The sequence below is a fragment of the Cicer arietinum genome, chromosome 8, assembly GCF_000331145.2.
Source record: "Cicer arietinum cultivar CDC Frontier isolate Library 1 chromosome 8, Cicar.CDCFrontier_v2.0, whole genome shotgun sequence".
Taxonomy (NCBI): Eukaryota; Viridiplantae; Streptophyta; class Magnoliopsida; order Fabales; family Fabaceae; genus Cicer; species Cicer arietinum.
Window position 1 is genome coordinate 6,533,255 of NC_021167.2, and position 6,048 is coordinate 6,539,302.

The window sequence follows — 6,048 nt, forward strand, 5'->3', positions numbered from 1 at the left end:
GAAGTTTTACTTACAATTTGTAGATGTGATTGTTGACGACATATAAACGCATGTTACTTTTCTTTTTTCATTTTTCTTTTTATCTATATTGTCTTTTCCTTTTTAATCTTCTTTTATATTTTGATATCTATCTTTTATTCCATTTTCAAAATTTAATATTTCAAATAAAAATTATTCAAAATATATAAAATTTAGAATTTATTTTTGTGCCATTGGTTTTCATTATTTATTTATTTTTTGTATTTAATCAATTTCACTCATTTTATTTAAAATGAAAATTACAAAATAAATTACTATTCATGATTAATACCCTTTAATGCAATAGAAAAATGAATAGATGGACATAGAGTTCCCTTATGGATGCTAGATATTAATAAAGGCAATACATCTTTTTGGTAAAACTTATTTTACTTCTAGTTATACCCTTTTCAGTTTCAATAACTTTTATTCATTGATTGCAACCGTTATTGATGTGCACACTTTTGACACCTAATAGAAAAATGAAATCGCATAAAAATGTCAATCGTATTAATGTGTATGTTCAAATTTTCTAATAATATTAACTCATTTTATTTAAAATTACACAAAAATTAGTGTTGTTATTAGTATATGGTAAAACAATAAAAAAGCGAATAGACGAACATAAGAGTGTTTGTTTTGATGCTAGCAAAAAATAATAAGTGATTAAAATGATATAAACTATATATATATATATATATATATATATATATATATATATATATATATATATATATATATCTTAAAAATTGAACAATGCCTTTAGAACTTTTTGTTGTTGTTGTAAACAACGTAATATATAGTAATATTTATTATTGTTTATCGATGTGTTAAAAAAGTTTAAAAGCTCAATTTATTTTGGAATAACGGGATATTTTGAACGATAAAATGAGAACCTCCTACAAAAACCAAACAAAAAAAAAACCGACATCATTTATCAATTGTTATAGAAGAATATTTATCATATATTTTCTTTGTAGAAGGTGACATATATTATCTTTATCACCCAATCTTGCATTGATATATCAAATTAAATAAATAAGAAAAAATTCCAATGTGGTGATTGAAGAAAGAAATTGAAGTGAGGTACGTGAATGTAAATAAAGTTAATATATATAATATATATATATATATATATATATATATATATATATATATATATATATATATATATATTTATCTTAGAAAACTATTTATACTTTTATAAATCATTAATTGTAAAAGTTGTCATCGTAGATATTTTTTTAAAAGCTAAAAGTAGATTAAAAAATGGAAAATAATAATAGTACGAGAGACATAGATCTATCTTTTTGATTTTTTTCTTTTTAGACTTAAGACAACTTCAGTAAAATCTTGCTAATACTGATTATCACTGTCATCATTATTGCTCTAACTTTTTTTTTCAAGATTTATATATCATGAACAACATTTAAATTATGAAATTATCCATCAATTATTTAATGGAGTTCGATAAAAGCTCTAATTAAACATGAATAATTAATGATTGTGACTAAATATAATATAATAAATAAATTATATTTGAATTGAATGTAATTTGTATTGTTGTAAGATATCATGTCATACACGAGATATTGTGAAGGATTTCTAAATGTACCCATAAAGTATTTAAAATTTATAAAAAATAATGAGTGTTTAAAATGATATAAACTAGTTACAGTTTTTCAAATCATTAATTCTTAAATGGAAAATAACAAAAGTTTTGAGGGAAATAGATCTAACCCCACCCCCAAAAAAAAAGATGAAAAAGAGGCAAAAGCACCAAAAAGGCTACATAAATTATAAACAGATGTGCGCTATAGTTTTTTTAATTAATCTTTGTAGACTTCAAGACAATTTTAATAAAACTTTGCTAATGACATGGATCAACGTTGAGAAAATATTAATTATAACGAGGAAGATTTGAATTGTGACCATTTTTAATATTTGTTATAATGATGAAATTATTTTTAAATAAAATTAGATATTTTGAGAGAGTTAGAAAATTAATATATGAATACTTCAGAATGTTTAACAACTTTATTAAATCAAAATAGTTGCATGTGTTACTTTAGAAAGTGTGATGTGTGTGTTAACAGAGTATATACTAAAGAGTAGGGATAAGACAGTTAGTACATAAAAAGTATGATTTATTTAAAATGAGTTACATTATGTCTTTATAGTTCATGAAATTTTTCACTAAATATATATTAAAACTTCTCAATTGATTAAATAATTCTTACTAATAACTTTATCAACTACAATACATAAACAAGATAAATAATTGTCACATAAATTAATATTAAAAAATATTTATGAATCCTAATTATTTTAAATAATAAATTTAAAGGGTGTTACTCATATCTTAGTAGATCAGTATTTTTATTTATTTTTTTGCATATCTTAGACTTTTTTTCTATGGACCGATTGCATATATTATATTGTTGATGATGTGTATTATGTGTATGTATTCATTCATATAACTAAGATATGTTGAGAAGATTGTTAGGACTAGATAGAATCAAAATTGAGACACTAGTGAGACTATATGTTGAATATTGGTTAACATCGATTAATCACTTCACTTCAGTTAGTAGTGGGTGAATTCTCTACTCATATAAATCTGAATCTTGTCAATCCAAACATAAAAAGTAGTTGATAATTAGGTTGCATATCTTATTGTCATGCATAATTGACACTATCATGATGTGTTTGTATTATTTTTGTAATTGCTTGTTATAATAGTGCATTTGAATTATAACATTCTCTACACATTTTATGCTTTTGAGTATCTTATTGTCATGCATAATTGATATTGTCATATATGTTTATATTATTTTTTTAATTGTTTGTTACAATAGTGCATTTGAATTATTACATATTCAACTCATTTTTATGCTTTTGAGTATGATTAGTAGCACATTGTTTATAAGGGTAGATAACACACTAGGAGAAGTAGTTTTTTATTTTATAATTTTAAAATCGATTTTGATACATTCAAAGTTTGATATATTTTTGTTGATTTATTATTTTCACATTCTTATTTGATATTTTTTATTTTTCCATTTTATTTGATCTAAATTTATTCAAAGTTCACTTTACTTTTCAAAGTAATTACTTTTAGGATAAAAGGTCTCACAACTTATAAGTGATGCATTTACAACAAAAATAACTCAACATAATAAAGTGTGGAGGGTTGAAACTCTCATCTCTCAAGTGTGGCAAATATGAAAGCTCAAATGCTCTAAGCATCTCTGAAAAACTCAATTTTATTTCTAATTCATTTCTCCTATTTGTCTCCATTCTTATTCTTGTTCCAAAATTTAGAGAAAAAGAGGGAACCAATTGTTGACGTTTTAGAGTTTTGTCCATATAATAACATTTTTTTTAAAAAAATAGTACAAGTTTTATTATTTTTGTGCTTACAAGATTACTTTGGAAATCGGATTGAGGATAAAAATACTCTGTAATATAGTTGGGGATGTCGGCAATATACACCAAAATTCTCTAATATTTTCAACAACCTCTTTTTCATATGGTGATAGATATTTTTTTAGGAACTAAATTTCTAAAAAATGATTGAGTGAGAAACTAAATTTTGAATTTGAAAAATTATGAGGAACTGAATTCCACTAAAACATTTGAGCTGAAATGATTTATGAAAAGTTAATTTCTTAAAAAACGTTTAAACGAAAAATTAAATTTTAAAAAATGTTTAAACGAAAAATTAAGTTCTCAAGAAATGATCAGATAATAATTTATCCTATAAAAAACAATATTTAATTCTTTTTTACTATTTCTCTAATCTCTTCAACATTTCAATAATATCTCATCATTTCATTCCTCTTTCTTTTCATCATTCTTTCATTTGTTCATCATCTTTTAATTATTGTTTTCTAGAACTCGATTCTTTAACTTCTCTATCTTCTAATTATTATCTATCATTTCTAATTATCTTTTTCCAAATTTCATCCCTCATTCTTTTTTTCATTTTTTTTCTTTAATTCATTTCTCATTAAATTGTTATTCCATTTTTCATTAATTTTAAACTATTTTGTAGTTTTATTTTTTAGTCAAATTTCACTTTTTACTATCTAATTGTTAATATTTTATTTTGTTATTTTTATTCTCATTTCATTTATTTATTATTTAGTTATTAATTATTTTTAAATCATTTTTCAGCCTTTCTTTATTTTATTTTATAAAAATATTTTAATTTCCAAGGACCATTGTTTCTGGTAAAGTCTGCTAACTATTTTGATTTATTTCATTTTATATGGTAGATTTAAGAATATGAATTTTTGTAGATGGAAACGTAATCTCCTGCCCTAAACTTTTTCCCGTAAAGAAAATTATATATATCAATCATTTCAAGTTCATTGTAGCTTAAATTAATATAAATTTGGTAAAAATCAAACAGCCTCCTTTGCAATACACAATTCGATAATAAAATTATAAACATATACAATGTATTGCAAATACTTCATTCCAAATAAATGAATATATTAAAATCCTGTGATAATTACTAAAATAAGTTTACAAGATTTTAGAAATTTTATCGGTAAAAATCTTTCTGAGACTTCGGATCTGGATAAAAGAAAGTACATTTTTGATAATTAATAAAATTGATAAAATAAATTAAATATATGCGTACTAATTTACATGATTTATTGTACACATATCAATTCACATGATGCACACTTCACATGCATATACCAACTTGCATGTTATTTGGTTAAATTAATTCATGTAATAAGAAAACATGTATTAGTATTTCATTTTCACATGACTCAAATATATAATTCATCAACAAACAAATACAATTCTATCCATAAAAACAATTATAGTTATAAAATACAAATTCAAATTACAACTACATATGCCACAATATATATATTAATTAGTGTATCTATTAATATTTTCTGATCGAGTACAAATTCATATTAAGATATATCACACCTAAGTAACTATATAATTTGATTTTCATGTTTATACTTAATAATTATTCATTTTTTAATATTTTTTAACATACATATATATTTTTTCCTTATAAAATCTAATTAGTTCCATATATTATATCATATTCATAGATAAAAATTTCTTCAAAATCATATCTTAATCACAATTTTATACCATTTTATAACTATTTAAACAAATGGCTTTTTTTAGTATTAACTCATAGAATAAATAATAAACATGTATCCATACTAATAAGAATACACTGCATAAACTAAATTTTTAATGCAATTATACTTTGTAAAACATAATTCTATCAACTACGAGTAATCTTCTAATATATATATATATTAAATTTAGTTTTAAACGGAAAAACAAACACATGTGATTTGATTCGTTATATATACTATAATGTAAGGGAGAACTTGACTCTGTTAACAAGTGTAACAATTCAATGCACATCGAGTAAATTGAAATATTAGTTTATTATTTGATACCGTAAATTAGACAATAGAACAAAAAAAATAGAAAAAAAAAAATTAGTATAATAAAATTGTAATTTTGGGACTTGTTTACTACCAAAAAAAAATATGAATAAATAAAATGAATAAAAATACAAATAATCCCGCCATGTTCTTTTACAATTGTGTTATTACATGTATCGTTGTATCATTTCATCCATGTTTAATTAATTAGGTGTGTGTGATGGGATGTATTTGTATAATTAATATTAAACAAGTAAATAAACACGTAATCCCGCCATTTTCCTTTAAACACGTATCGTCGCATCATTATGTACAAAGTTTAACTAGACACTATCAAAATTATGAAACAATTTGTATAATCAATCATTATAAAGGTTCATTTGTTTTTCAGACACAATCACAAACTCTATCCATTTTATTTTTTGAATTTGAAGATGAAGCCAAACCCTCACCCTTCCAAGGATTCAACTTCCAACTCCAACAAGTCTCCAACTCCACCACCTTCCCCTACAAATCCTCCTCTCCATCACGATTCCCCCAAAGAAACCAATCCAAACACCAACGAGGGAGAAACAATATTGAAAACCGCTCT